General features: G+C 43.5%; 1 pseudogene; it reads left to right on the forward strand.

The window, feature by feature from the left end:
* Positions 1-1,806: 1,806 nt before the first annotated feature.
* LOC136306542 (probable ATP-dependent RNA helicase DDX5) overlaps positions 1,807-15,497 on the forward strand; it is a 50,245-nt pseudogene continuing 36,554 nt past the window's right edge.

Raw genomic sequence — 15,497 nt, forward strand, 5'->3', positions numbered from 1 at the left:
GCCAGAAAAGATGAGGACGTCCAGCCACTTGGTGAGTGGACTGTGGAATGGAACGGAGCTACAAGGTGTGCAACACGCCCTCTTGTCCACTGTATGCCTGACCCTGATTGGGATCACCCTCTCCAATGCTCCATCATGCAGGAAGAGAGGTGCTGAGGGTGGGGGGATGGGATATCCACAGCCTAGCAATCCACTTTGCTGACCTCTTCCCACAGGCGCTGGCTTGTGTCTGCACAGAGGACTCCCGTCTGCATTCCTTAGGAGGCTGCATGTAGGTCAACAATGTGTAACCTAACCTAGGTACTTACACCGTTGTGCATATCCCACCAGAGACTAACTTTGGTTTAAAATTCATAACTTTGCTTAGATTAACCTGTAAACCCACCTAGATCACCCTACGTGTTGGGAGATGTGTGTGACCACATCTTGTCATTTGCTAAGAGTTTAACAGACAGGCTTGATTAAACTTCCTTCCACACTTCCCCGCACCCACCCTGACTTTGACGGCTGCAAGGGCTGTCTCTTTAGGGCAGGGGTCCCCAAACTTTTTACGCAGGGGGCCAGTTCACTGTCCCTCAGACCTTTGGAGGGCCGGACTATAAAAAAAAACTATGAACAAATCCCTATGCATACTGCATATATCTTATTTTAAAGTAAAAAAACAAAACAGGAACAAATACAATATTTAAAATAAAGAACAAGTAAATTTAAATCAACAAACTGACCAGTATTTCAATGGGAACTATGGGCCTGCTTTTGGCTAATGAGATGGTCAATGTCTGGTTCCATATTTGCCACTGCTAGCCGTAACAAGTGATATGAAGCATTCCCGGAGCTGTGACGCGTGCGTCTCGTGTCCCCGGAAGTAGTACTGTACGTGAGCGACGCTGGGCTTTGCGGCACCGCCACATACAGTACTTCTAGCATCCTGTGCTCCTCTCACTGATCAGCAATGAAAGAGGTGCCCCTTCTGGAAGTGTGGCGGGGCCGGATAAATGGCCTCAGGGGGCCGCATGCAGCCCGCGGGCCGTAGTTTGGGGACCCCTGCTTTAGGGACAAGTCCAGGAGAATCTGCAGGACCAGGGTGCTGATCTGGCTCACAATGCCTTTGGCTGATCAAAGTTGCCTGGAGGACCCTCTGCTGACCTCCCACGAACTTTTTTCATTACAGCATACCCTCATTATTATCCAAAAAATTATCCTAAAATCACCAAGGGGTAAAGATTTTCCACCATTTTAAACATGCGAGATATGTATGGCCATATTTCTTAACTGTGTGGGCACAGACATGACCCCACCTAGACATGTGATGATGATGCTCACCCTGAGGTTTATGCAGGATGTCCCTGAACAAAGAAAAGCCCAATCCTTGATGTTTTGGGGAAGTGGCCTTCCCAACACCACCACCCCTTCCTACTGGCTGGTCCATTCCTTCTCCCAGAGTTGTCTTTGGACTGGCAACTACAGTACTGAGTAATTGGACCTGGTTTAGTCTGGTAACAACCTCAATTCTAGAAAAGTAAGGCTTACTGTCAGCCCCATAACCTGAGTTCAATTTGGTTAGATCTGAATGCTCTGAGACCAGCTGGGCAATAGTTTTTGCAACAAGCGATCTGGGACTCTCCAGTGTTTGTGTATTGGCTGAAGTTATGATTGAGTCATTATCTGGTTTACCACATGTCAGCGTATTAGAAATTTGAGATCACAGCGTCGAGATCAAGGAAGGGAAGGGCCCCACGGCTAGCTGGTTCATGTCTGTTCCTGCAGCACCATCACTGACTCTGGGGATGACACAAAGGAGCATGCATGGGGCCCACGGAAGAGCCTCATGGGGCATCAAGGAACAGGGTGAGAGCGGTGGTCTCTGAAAATAAACTTGAGAAATACTGTGAAGTGTGCGGGGAACTCAAGGTAAGTCTTTTCCACCATAAGTGCTTATTTGTTAATATCTTTGTTTTGCAATCAGTGTGTGTGTGTTCATAGTTATGAGAATTGTCTAATGCCTAGTATGTAGTTACCTATGAACCGTACGTGTGCTGGCCCTGCTTGGGCACTCTCTCCACAGCCCTACAGAGCAGAGAAGTTAGTTACTGTCCTAGGGTAGACAGTGCCACCCCAGTTTACGTCCATGAAGAACCTGTGTCACCTTATTTGGAAATAGGGTCTTTGTAGATATGACAGGGGTCATAGTGAAGTAAGGTGGACCATAGTACAATTTTTATTTCTTATAAGAAAGGGAAAATTTGGGCAAAGATTGGAGTGACATGGCAACAAGCCCAGGAATGCGGGCTCGCTGGGGACCCCTGAAGACTGAAGAGGTGTGGATGGACCCTGGAGTGAGGCCTCGACGGAACACCTTGGATTTTCCACTTGTAGTTTACAGATCTGTGGGGAAATCAATTGTGTGTTTTAAGCCACCAAGTTTATGGTACTTTGTAATGACAGTCCTAGTAAACCTTAATAAAGTGTTTAAAAAGCATTGCTTAAAATCTTTGTGGGCTGTTCTAAAATAGTTCATATTTTAATTAGGATATTACACTTTGGTATGAAAGCCAACTAAACAAACTCTTCTGGGTTTTCCTTAAAAAGACACAGAGGAAATACAGTGTGTCCGTAAAGTCATGGTGCACTTTTGACCGGTCACAGGAAAGCAACAAAAGATGATAGAAATGTGAAATCTGCACCAAATAAAAGGAAAACTCTCCCAGTTTCATACCTACTCAGTGCAGTTAGATGTGGGCTTACGCACAGATTTTTTAGGGCTCCTTAGGTAGCTATCCCATATAGCCTTTAAAGACTTGTCACTGACTGATGGCCTACCAGAATGGGGTTTCTCCACCAAACTGCCGGTTTCCTTCAACTGCTTATCCCACTGAGTAATGTTATTCTTATGTGGTGGTGCTTCGTTATGAATGCGCTGATATTCACGTTGCACTTCGGTCACAGATTCAAATTTAGCGAGCCATTCCAGAGAGTAATGGCGGGGTAGGAAGCAATACCGATAAATCTCCCCCAAAACTCAACAAGATCTTCAACCAGAAACAGAAGAACCTATCCTTGGAGCCTCCAGATGTTTTGCAATACACCCGAAGTTATGGTCGAGCGAAAATAGGCTAAATATATAACCAAACCACGAAGGAATTAGGGAGTAAGAAATGCTCCGCCTTCCTCACTAACCTAAACAGGGCGGCTTTCTCTGGGATCTGTGAATATAGAAACTGAGGTGGGCAAAGGGGTTGAACAGATCCAGGCCGCGGCACAAATCTTGCTTTCTGTTAGTTTTGTGTCTTGTTTGATCCTTCTCTTTTGTTTTTCTATCTTTTGATTTATTTGGTGGTATTCCATACATCTTTCCTCTGTTGCTATCTTTTTTATCTCATGTGCTTCTGTGGTGGCTTTTTAAATGATGGTTACCTTTAAATAATGAAAAGTGTTCCTACCCTGTTCATTGTAGCGAACTATTTTGTGAGTACTTTTGCACTCCATCGTCCTTTGCTACTGTTAATCTCCATCCTCCCCCCCCTTTCTTTTTGTTGTTGTCACAGTTTAAATTTGGTTTTATTGTGTTCTTCTTGGAGCTTTTACTTGTGGCTCTGTTTTTTTTGTTCTTTGTATCTGATTGGAGAACCCCCTTTAGTAATTCCTGGAGTGGGGGTTTTCTGATGATAAATTCCCTCATCTTTTTTATATCTGTGAATGTTTTTATTTCTCCTTCATATTTGAAGGATAGCTTTGATGGGTACAGTATTCGTGGCTGAAAGTTCCTCTCTTTCAGGACTTTAAATATTGGGGTCCACTCTCTTCTAGCTTGTAGAGTTTCTGCTGAGAAATCTGATGATAATCTAATGGGCCTTCCTTTATACGTTGTATTCTTCTTTTCCCTGGCTGCCTTGAGAATTTTTTCTTTGCCATTGGTTTGTGCCAATTTCATTATGATATGCCTTGGAGTAGGTTTGTTGGAGTTAAGAAAACTTGGAGTTCTGTTTGCTTCTTGAATTTGAGGCTTTAGTTCTTTCCACAGGCTTGGGAAGTTCTCATCTATTATTTGTTTGAGTATGTTCTCCATTCCATTTTCTCTCTCTTCTCCCTCTGATATACCTATTATTCTTATGTTAATCTTTTTGATGGAGTCAGATAATTCTTGTAGGGCTATCTCATTTTTTTTTTATTTTTATTTTTTTTTTTTTTTTTTTTTTTTACAGAGACAGAGAGTGAGTCAGAGAGAGGGATAGACAGGGACAGGCAGGAATGGAGAGAGATGAGAAGCATCAATCATTAGTTTTTCATTGTGCGTTGCAACACCTTAGTTGTTCATTGATTGCTTTCTCATATGTGCCTTGACCGCGGGCCTTCAGCAGACCAAGTAACCCCTTCCTGGAGCCAGCGACCTTGGTTTCAAGCTGGTGAGCTTTTGCTCAAACCAGATGAGCCCGCGCTCAAGCTGGCGACCTCGGGGTCTCGAACCTGGGTCTTCCGCATCCCAGTCCGACGCTCTATCCACTGCGCCACTGCCTGGTCAGGCTTAATTTTTGAGTCTCTTTGTTCTTCTCTTTGTTGTGCCTCAAGTTGCTTGTCTTCTATTTCACTAATCCTCTCTTCTATCTGGCCTGTTCTATTAGCTAAGCTTGTACCTCATTTTTCAGCTCGTGAATTTAGGTTTTCATCTCTGTTTGATTTGTTTTTATAGTGTCAATTTCCTTGGAAATATATTCTTTGTGTTCATTGAGTTGTTTTCTGAGCTCCCTAAATTGCCTTTCTGTGTTTTCTTGTATATCTCGGAGGATTTTTAGGATTTTTTGAATTCTCTGTCATTTAGCTCCACTGTTTCCAATATATTAAATTTTTTCTCCATAGATTTTTCCTCATCTAGCTGTGTTACCTCTCTTTCTTTTGTATCCATGATATTCGATTTTCTCTATCTTAATGGCATCTGAGGGTGGTTTTGTTGATAGTATTAATGAGATTTAATAAAGAATAAAAAGTTAAAAAAATAAAAAATTGAAAAGAGTTGGTTTTTTTAAAAATATTAATAATGAAATATAGAAAAATAAAATATAATAAAAATTTATAAAAAGTAAATTATTCCCCCCCTCCTTTTTTCCTCTCCTCTCTTCTCCCCTCTTTCTTGAGAAAATCTTGTGGTGAACTGTGAATTATAACAAACAATGCCTGTAATGGAGGGCCTGAATTGGGGTAAAGTAAAAAGGGGCAAAAAGAAAAAAAAGAAAGAAAAAAGAAGGGTGGGTATGGACCCACAAAAAGCAAATAAGAAAAAAAATTGGGTCAAGAATAAAATGATTTGCTTTTAGGTGTTGGTTGACTAAGAGTTATGATGAGAGGAATAAGAGGCAAACAGAAAAATGGGGGGACAAATTAAAAAATTACTATTGTATTTAGTGGAACAAGAACTAGATAAAATGGAGAGCCAGGGATGGGAGCACTGCTAGTGAGATAAAAAGGTGAAGTAAAAAACCCCCAAAATGCCACAAACATAAGTTTGGGTCCCAGATAAGATAATTTGTTCGTTATTGAGGTTTGAATGAGAGGAGATGTAAAGGAGGAAGGAAGAAACTAATATAGAGGGAGAAAAGAATGAGAGAGAGAGAAAAAAAGAGGGAACCACTAAAATAAGAAAAAAGAAAAAAGAGGAGAGAGAGAGAGAGTTAAGGGTTTTGGAGTGCAACCCTCATAGAGAGAAAGGAAGAGGAAAGAAAAGATAATGGGAGATGTAACACTTATGGGTTGTGTAGTTCAAGGAGAGGAGAGAGTAAGACCAGCAGAGAGTTAATCGACCAAATTGGAGGAGGAAAAAAAATATCAAGAATGAAGATAAGAGAAACAAATGAACAAATATAATAAAATGGGATAGGTTATAAAGTCTGCAGATTATTCTTGATTTTGAGAGGTTATCCTTTTGCTTTTTCTTTTCTCTCCCTCTTCTTGGTTGGTGACTCTGTACCCTGGGTTCTGCCCCTTTGGCACGCTCAGGTAGAGGTTTGCTGTTGATAAGTCTCTATGGCGATGTCATGTATCGTGCTTTAGTCTCGTTGGCAGTCAAGGCTCATTAGCATTTATAGGCTCCGACAGTGAGAGAGTTCGTGTTCCTAGAGCCTTTCTCCTAGTCTTTCCTTCCTCAATTAGTAGCCTGATAATCCAGCTATGGGGTTGCTGCTGCCTCTGCCTGGATAGTAATAGGCTCAAAGAGCTGGCAACTCCCCACTCTATTCCCACTCAGCACAGGGCTCTGGGTAAGGCTCAGTCAGTCAGAGCTGCTAGCATAATCAGGCGGGGCTTCCGCCCACTCAAAGACCTCTGGCTCTGCCACTCTGTCTGGTAACAGGGGCGGGCACCCACCCCCGGGACGCTTGGAGGAAACTCTCGCTCACTATCTGTGCGCGCAGACCAGGATATCTGGCCAGCAGTCTCACGCTCTGAGTGAAACCCCCAACCGCATGGAAAAGTTTCAGCGTTGGAATTGGCTCTCGCTCTGTCCCCGTGCGCGGCTTTTGCAAGGCACTGGGGCGGCCTGAGATTCCGCTTTGGCCCACACAAAGGCCCTTGACTCTGCCCCTCTGTGAGATAACCCAGGCGCACACTGCCGAGGCACTCGGAGGAATCTCTCACTCACTATCTGCGCGTGCAGACCAGGATATCAGGCCAGCCACCTCTCCCTCTGAATGAAACCCCCACCAGCATGGAAAAGTGCCACCGTTGGAATTAGTTCTCGCTCCTTCCCGTGTGCGGCTTTCCTAGGGCACTGGGGTGGCCCAGAGATTCTGCTTTCGGCCCACATAAAGGCCTCTGACCCTGCCTCTCTGTGGGATAACATGGGTGCCTGCTCCTGGGCCTTTGGAAGGAATCTCTTGCCCACTATCTGCGCGCGCCGACCAGGGGATCGGCGAAAATGGCTGCCCCACTCGTCTTTCTTTGTCTGGGTTTGGCACGAGTGTTAGCTTGTATTGCCCAGGTTTCCACAGGAACAGTTTTTCCTCGGCTTGGATCTTCGTGCCACAGCCTGGTTCGGCCGTTTGTGCCGCGGCCTGGATCTGTTCACCCCTTTGCCCGCCTCAGTTTCTATATTCACAGTTCCCAGTGAAAGCCACCCTGTTTAGGTTAGTGAGGAAGGTGGAGCATTTCTTACTCCCTATTTCCTTCAGGGTTTGGTTATATATTTAGCCAATTTTTCACTCGACCATACCTTGGGGTGTATTTCAAAACATCTGGAGGCTCCAAGTATAGGTTTTTCTGTTTCTGGTTGAAGATCTTTTTGAGTTTTGGGGGAGATTTATTGGTATTGCTTTCTACCCCGCCATTACTCTGACGTCATCTCCCCGATTCAAAGTTTTGTACACATATTGATCCACTTACAACCTATGCAACTTACAACTATTTGACTTACGACCTTTATGACTACAATCACTAGCCACGACTGCTCTGCGTCTGGCAGTGCAAGCATTGCCCAGCTGGGCGTACAACAGTGCGGACCAGCTTCTGGCAGCACTACCATCTCTACATGCACCATTTCAACTGTTATCCCAGACTCGGTACAGCAATTTGTGTTTTGTGTCTTGGATATTTTTCATCAAACACCTCCCAAGATGTCTACCAAGAGGAAATTGTCTTTGCAAATATTAAACCAGTTGTACTGGTAATGCAGTGTTTTACTTAAACCTAACAAATGTAAAAATAAGAAACAAAATGGTGTAGAGATGATACAAATGGCATAAAATGAACACAGAAAATTATATATAACAGTAATGAAAGAAAATTATGATAAAATATGACTTAAAGATTTTTATAACATCATTTCACAGTACTGTACATACATATAGCCTACTCAACTTACGACCAAATCATGTTATGACTGGTCTGTCGGAATCAATCGTGGTCGTAAATCGAGCACTAGCTGTATAACATCTTAACTAGCAGTTCCTCAAACAAAGGGTAAGAGGAAGGGAATATAGACTGCCTTTAGCAACTCAAGCAAGGAATGTGGGGAAGGGCTGTAAGGACTTTGTCAGCTTCCAGCCTGTCTCCCACACCCTAATAGGTCCAAGTGTAAGAATCAAGGCCAATCCCCAGTTAACACCAGTGGAGCCTGGGAGGCTCAGAAGCAGGAGGATGATCGCTCATCAGAAATGGACAGCAGACCAGCCTGATTCAGCAGGCCTAGACGACATATCTCTTCTCTTATTGCACGGATAGGGTCGCACAGGCCTGATGGCATTCTCACAGGATCACCAAGAACACTCACTGCTGAAACATGCTGTATAATTCTGGACGAGAACAGCAGTAGACAGCTGTGTTTGCATAGTGAGGACCTGGTGTCTTTCCTAGGCCTTGTGGATTATTGGCCCCATGGGACCTATGCATTAGAGTTAAACTGGGCCTTAAAGAGCAAATGGTTACAACTCTAACTGAAAGATCTTCTCAGGGCCTGACGGACTGGTGTCTGAGTGAACTTGATGACACATAAGCCATCGCCATCTCGTCAGATGGCCTTCTAGCTGGCCCCACTTTGCTGTCTTACCCCCAACTTCCCTAGTCTCCCCTGACTCCACACCCAGCATCCCCCTCCCCATTCCCACCTGCACTTCCAGACCCTTCCATGGCCAGCACACATGGTCCTGTGCCTCAGGGCCCCATGACGTGACCTTGTCCTTTCCCCGCCTTCTCACTCCACTAACCAAGTGCATTGGGCTAGGCATCAACCAAGTTCTCTTCCCCTAGTTTCTGAGCAGTCCCAGCTCTGCCCTAAGGTGGCTTCATCCAGAACTCAGGTGGTTATGAGGCACTTTGTCTCATTGTGCCCGGCCCACACATTTCTTGCCAGTCATGGAATGGTCCCTTGCGGAAGGACCTTGGAACTGTTGCCTAGAATCCTTTGCTTTTTTTGCCCAACCTACGATGTCAGAGCAGCTGGTCTCAGGGACTGCCCAGCTAGTGCTGAATGGACCACATTCTCTGACCCTGGGCTTTGGGAGAGCAAGAAGTTCTTGTCAGAGCCAGACTCTGGTGACACCATTTTCCCCTTTCTCTGGCTCCACCACCTTTCCACAGACCTCTTCTCTGCCTAGCCACCCTTAAACCTCACACCCAAGAGCACTCATGGGCTCCAGCTTGGTTCTCTGGGCAGCAGAGAACCCATGTAGTTCCTTGCTGCAGGATAATTTTTCACAACCTCTTCCCTGCAGGCTAAGCACTCTTAATTTCATATGGTGTCCAAACCATTCTTTACAACACTGCAGACTTGTGCGCTCCCTAATAACCTGCCAGGAAGTACTGTGTGTCAGAACCAGACCAATGGTTCAAGGGCTTCCTGCTGAAGAGGCTCATGACTTGCTGTTGGAGACTGCAAGCTGATACGGTTCTTGTGGTTTATATTTTTAGGGGACAGAAGTGTGGGGGACTGGCAGTAAACTGACAGAGTCCTTGCTGCCCATCCCCCACCTCACTTGCCTGATTAAGTTGCTAAACATTAAGCCCTTTCCCACACCTCCATGTTAGCAGTGATGCTGGATTGTTTCTACTAGTCCTATCCTCCCTGTCCTTCTGAGAGACTGGAGGCAGTTTTACTCTTTGTTTTGTGAAGTGAAGATGTTATGTATGGTGAAGGGTTTTTTGGGCTCTGGGGAGAATTCTTAGTTTGCCTCAGAAATGTGACTTTGTATCTGAACTCTCTTTGATTTGCAAATGGCTTTGCTTTACATTATAAAAATAAAGCTTTTGGGAGTGCAGGTGCTTTGGGTAGGCCATCAGCCACCATAAGACCTCCCAATCCCATTCTTTTTATTTCTGTGTTTATTTTCTAATCCTCCGCCATTCCTACCCAAGACTTGCAAAATTACAAGTCGCACTGGTTTGCAACAACTTGCTCGAATGACTATGGGCAAAAATGGAATTTTTTTAAAGAAAAGAAACATCTGCTTTTGACTCCCATCCCTTCTCATGTTATTGGCTTAAATAAAATAGCTATTTCTTTCCCGTGCAGCAGAAATACCCAAGGAGACACTTCAGTTCTGCAGGGTAGAGTATAAATGTAGCAGGTGTTCCCTTTTTGAGCCAAGTGATGGGATCTCTGGAGGAAGTGGAAACCTAAGACTCAACATGTATTCCTTGTGTTTCTAGAAGGAAGGGGGACTGAGGGCATCTTCTCCCCTGACACCAGGCTGAAATGGTCTCGGAAACCAAACATGTGTTCTTTGGAACGGAAGCGGGGCTGCAGGTGCTGTTCCACTGTGGATTGAGGTGGCTGAAAATCTCAGACCAAAAACACCTTCTAACCATTACCGTGTCCTCAATTTTCTCTATTCAAGATTCCTGTGGGTGTCATTGTGCAAACTGGTGTTCTGGTAGCACTCACATATTCTGGATTACCTCTGCTTTTTCACCAGATGAAACAACCAGCCAACTGTCTGTGTACCTGAAGCAGTCGAGTCACAAGTCTGGAGCTCTGGTAGGAAGGAGAATATCAAAAGGGCTCTGGGAGTTGCAGGATCTGCTCAGGAGTTTCTGCCCGTGAAGGCTTCTTTCTGACACATTCAAATGTTGGGGGTTTTGCTCCCTTTTAGAACATGAAGTTTTGTCCTCTCAACAAGGATGGCAGCATTTTGTCGTGTTGTCATGACAACTGGTACATGCGTGTGCAGGCTGCAGAAACTAAAGCTGTGGAACCTGGTTGTTAGGAAGGCTGCACTCTGTCCCAGAACGGCAAGCACTCTGGAGACGCTGAATAACTCGAGTCCACTAATAGGTGCCGGATGTGATCCTGAGCAGGTTGCTCAGTAGCTCTCAGTGAACAATGACTATAGCATTGCTGTGAGGGTTAAAGGAGAGATTTTTTTTTTGAGAGGGCGAGATGAGAAACATCAACTTGTAGTTGCATCATGTTAGTTGTACATGATTATTTCTCATATTTGTCTTAACCGGGGTTCCAGCTGAGCCAGTGACTCCTTGCTCAAGTCAGTGACCGTTGGGCTCAAGCCAGTGACCATGGGGTCATGACAATGATACCATGATCGAGCTGGAGATCTTGGGGTTTAGAACCTGGGTCCTCAATATCCCAGGGCAGTAGTCAGCAAACCACTGAGTCACATGTGGCTCTTTGGCCCCTTGAGTGAGGCTCTTCCACAAAATGCGACGTGCTGGCGCACAGGTATGCGTGGGAGTGTCAGTAGGTCCGATGGTAGGAGACACGGGGCAGGCCAGTGGCAGGATACGCAGTGTGGGGGAGGCGCATACGATTCATGCAGAAGTTAAGTGAGCCAGTCAGTCAGCAGCCTCACTGTGCAGTGGTTAGTGCTAGTCACGTCCATAAATCGCACATAGTGACAAAAGTACCTACTTAAAGCATAAAGTTACCTGTATTTTTCCAACCAGCTGCAAATCCTGCAGGCATTTTTGTCATCAATTTAAGAATTGTAATTATTTTGTGTTGGTGGCTTTATAAAATGAAATATTTTTTAGGTGCCCTGTCTGACATGGCTACAATGAAGAAGCAAAGAAAAACGGAAAATGAAAACTGTGAACTTGAAGTTGAATGGACTGAGACTTTCGCGTTTATTCAAAACTTAAATGGCCTTCCGAACTGCCTTATTTGTCAGGAAAAATTGGCACGTAACAAGAAGTCAAATTTGGCCCTGGCCGGTTTGCTCAGTGGTAGAGCGTTGGCCTGGCGTGCAGGAGTCCCGGGTTTGATTCCTGGCCAGGGCACACAGGAGAAGCACCCACCTGCTTCTCCACCCCTCCCCCTCTCCTTCCTCTCTGTCTCTCCCTTCCCCTCCTGCAGCCAAGGCTCCATTGGAGTAAAGTTGGCCTGGTCGCTGAGGATGGCTTTATGGCCTCTGCCTCAGGCGCTAGAATGGCCCTGGTTGCAACAGAGCAACGCCCAGATGGGCAGAGCATCACTCCCTGGTGGGCATGCCAGCTGGATCCCGGTCGGGCAAATGCGGGAGTCTGACTGCCTGCCTCCCCATTTCCAGCTTCAGAAAAATTAAAAAAAAAAAAAAAAGAAGAAAGAAAAAAAAAGAAATCAAATTTGGAGAGACACTTTACAACTAACCACGTGTCATTTAGTACTAAATATCCTGTTCGTGATGCAAGGAAGAAAAACAGTTGAGGGACTTCAGAAGAGTCAAGAAAAATCAAGTTCTGTCTTTAATTACTGGATGCAATCTTCCAGCAATGTTAATATTGCAAGTATTGTGGTTAGTCAAGAGATTGCTAAGAGAGGAAAACCATACACAGATGGCGAATACATAAAATATTGTTTTTATAAATGCATCTGAAGAGCTATTTTGGGGATTTTAAGAACAAAGCAGATATTCTTTAAAAAATTAAAGAGTTACCATTGTCTGCTAAAACAGTGAAAGATAGAACAGTCAAAATGTCTTCGAATATAACCAACCAGCAAGTCGAAGTTCTTAAATTGGTTTCAGCTTTATCAATAGCAGTTGACGGGTCTTGTGACATAAATGATACAGTGCAAGTTTCACTTTTTGTACGATTTATTTCATCTACAGGTCCTAAAGAAGAACTTTGAGGATTATTGCCCCTCAGAGGTCAAACACGTGGAGAGGTATAGCAAATCCTGTAATTGAGTGCATTGCAAAACATCATATTTCACTCAATAAAATTGTCTCAATTTCAACAGGTGGGGAGAAAAGTATGACCAGCGTAGGAAATGGGTTTGTTGCTATTTTGAAAGAATAAATTAATCACGAGATACTTACTTACCACTGCATCATTCATCAAGAAGCGCTTTGTGCACAGGCATTTCCAGAAGAAATTTGCAAAGTTATGGAATTGGTGATTAAGATTATCAACTCCATTATAGCTAAAGCTCTTAATCATCGCCAATTTAAAAAATTTTTAGTTGAAATGGAGAGTGAGTACCCAGATCTTCTGCTGCATAACAAGGTACGTTGGTTATCAAGAGGAAATGTTTTGTAACGTTTCACTTCCTTATTAACAGAGATTAAAGCATTTCTCCTTGAGAAGGCTGTTCACTATCCAGAACTAACGAACGATCAGTGGATCCAAAAATTTTATTTCATGGTAGACATTACGTCTCATCTAAATCAGCTTAATCATAAACTACAGGGGAAAGGAAACACAATGTTTTCGATGTTAGAAGAAGTTATTTCATTCAAAAACAAATTATCTCTTTTTGCTCAAAATTTTGAAAGAGAAACTTTGATTCACTTTCCAAGCCTGTTGAAACATCGCCAAGAAAATAATTCTGATATTGACATTTGCTATTTCAAAACAACACTTTTAAATATGAGGGAAGCTTTTCTCAACAAGTTTCAGGAATTCAGAAACAGCAAAGTGATGTTAGCCTTTGTTAAAAAAAACCTCTTAATGCTTCTGTAACAGAATTAAATTTTTCTCCCTTTAATAGTGACCATGGCAACTTTGAAATGCAATTGCTGGATTTAAAAAACAAAGAATTGTGGAACTCGAAATTTGAACGTCTTTGTGCTGATATAGAAATATTGGAGAAAAACAAATGTGAACTTAGTTCACAGCACAATGGTCTGCTTTGAAAAACCTGGAGAAGGAGGATATGTTGATTTTTAACACCTGGAATAGTATTCCTGACTCATATAATCAGCTGAAAAAACTAGCGTTTGCTGTTCTTTCCTTATTCGGGTCTACATATTCATGTGAACACTCATTTTCAAGCACAAACCTTATCAAGAGTAAATTGAGAAGAACCATCATCTTATTGATGAGAACCTGGAATATAGTGCCTAAAATTAAAAACAACAACTTAAAAATCTCACTTACCCAAATTTTCCAAGGAAATGCAAGACCATTGTTCACGTTAGTGTTTGTCAGTCATTGTCATGATTTAATTTTATGGATACCTTACAACTTAATTTTATCAATAATGTCATCATTAAGTATGATATCAAGTTTTATTCAATATACCTATAGTTTACCTAAGACTTAAAACTTTAAGTAAAGTTCATTAAGTTAGTTTTAGGGAGCAGTGTGGAGTGAAAGAAGATGTAGTGTCGAGGACTGAGAGAAGCATGTTGAGATGGTTTGGACATATAGAGAGGATGAATGAAAGGAGATAGACGAAACAAGTATAGAAGACGAGTGTGGATTGGAAAGTTGGAAGGGGTCGATCTCAGCAAATGTACCTCAATCAGACTGAGGACGTTTTTAGCAAAGGCCCGCTTAGTAGTACCTTAATTAATTTAGTAACAATGTACCTACCTATGTAGTTTAAGTTTTAAAAATTTGGCTCTGAAAATAAATTTCAATTGTTGCACTGTTGATATTTGGCTCTGTTGACTAATGAGTTTGCCGACTACTGTCCCAGGCTGATGCTCTATCCACTGCACCACCACGAGTCAGGCTAAAGAAGAGAATTTTTCTGAAGAAATAGCCAGGCCTATTTGATACATTATATTTGCCAGCTGATAGATTCAGGATCCATAGGCACCCATAACAAATGCTGGTTTAAATATCTCTCACTTCTCTCTGTAGCCAAAGAATAAGTCCCTTCATGGAAGGTGTCATGGTTGCTTGTGCTAAATGACACCACTGTGATGATGGCAGGGTCTTCTTCCTAACCCCCTTTTGGCACCAACTTTCTTTCCTGATGCAGCAGGTGCTGAGACCAGCAGATAAGTGATGGGGGAGGCTTCTGCCATACCCAGGGTGAAAAGCTCAAGACCTTGGTCCCTGGGAAGGATGGGAATGGGACAAGCAGTAGGGAGCCCTGGCTAATGACTGGAACTCAGTATCAGGAGAGAGCTGGGCTGGAGGAGACCCATACATCCACCTCTCCTCCAAGCTGTGGTTCCAAACCCCGAGTTGCAGAGGACCAGTTCTGCAACTGAGGAGAGCAAGGTCTGAAGAGCTTCCCTGATTGCACCCCTGCCACCTACCCACTGCCAAACATACCCAAGAGCCTTGAAATTAACTGCTCACCTGAAGGAACCTGGCCCACAGAAGAGCAAGAATCAATGAGACATACAGCTTCTTGAACCAGAAAAGAATATAATACAAAATCAAAGAGTATCAATTGAAGCATCAAAATACTTTGCAGAAATAAGAACCATGCCTTCCGCACTTAAACTTTTCATGGATGGGTGGAAGCAGAGGATGGCTGAGCCCAGAAGATTCAGCAGAAAAAAAATCTCAAAATGTAGAATGAAATTACAAGCCAATGGAAATATTGAAGGGGCAGATTAAAAAATTGAAAGTTAGACCCAGGAGACCTTATGTGTGAATAAGAAAACCTCCAGGAAGAAATGTTGATAGTTCTATTTTGGAAATAAATACAAACATGAATGTCTGCTGGGTTTTGAGCCAAAGTTGGGGTTGTCAAGGACATCGTTTCTGGAGCTGACGTAGGGCTCCAAGTCAGGGCCCAGGCATCCCTGAGTGGTCCCTTTGCATCCCTCTTACCAGTTGGAAAGCAATTTGCCTGCAAGTCTTCAAGTTAATGAGAAGGAAAGGAAAGAGGGCCAAGGAGA

Source organism: Saccopteryx bilineata, chromosome 5, assembly GCF_036850765.1.
Source record: "Saccopteryx bilineata isolate mSacBil1 chromosome 5, mSacBil1_pri_phased_curated, whole genome shotgun sequence".
Lineage (NCBI taxonomy): Eukaryota > Metazoa > Chordata > Mammalia > Chiroptera > Emballonuridae > Saccopteryx > Saccopteryx bilineata.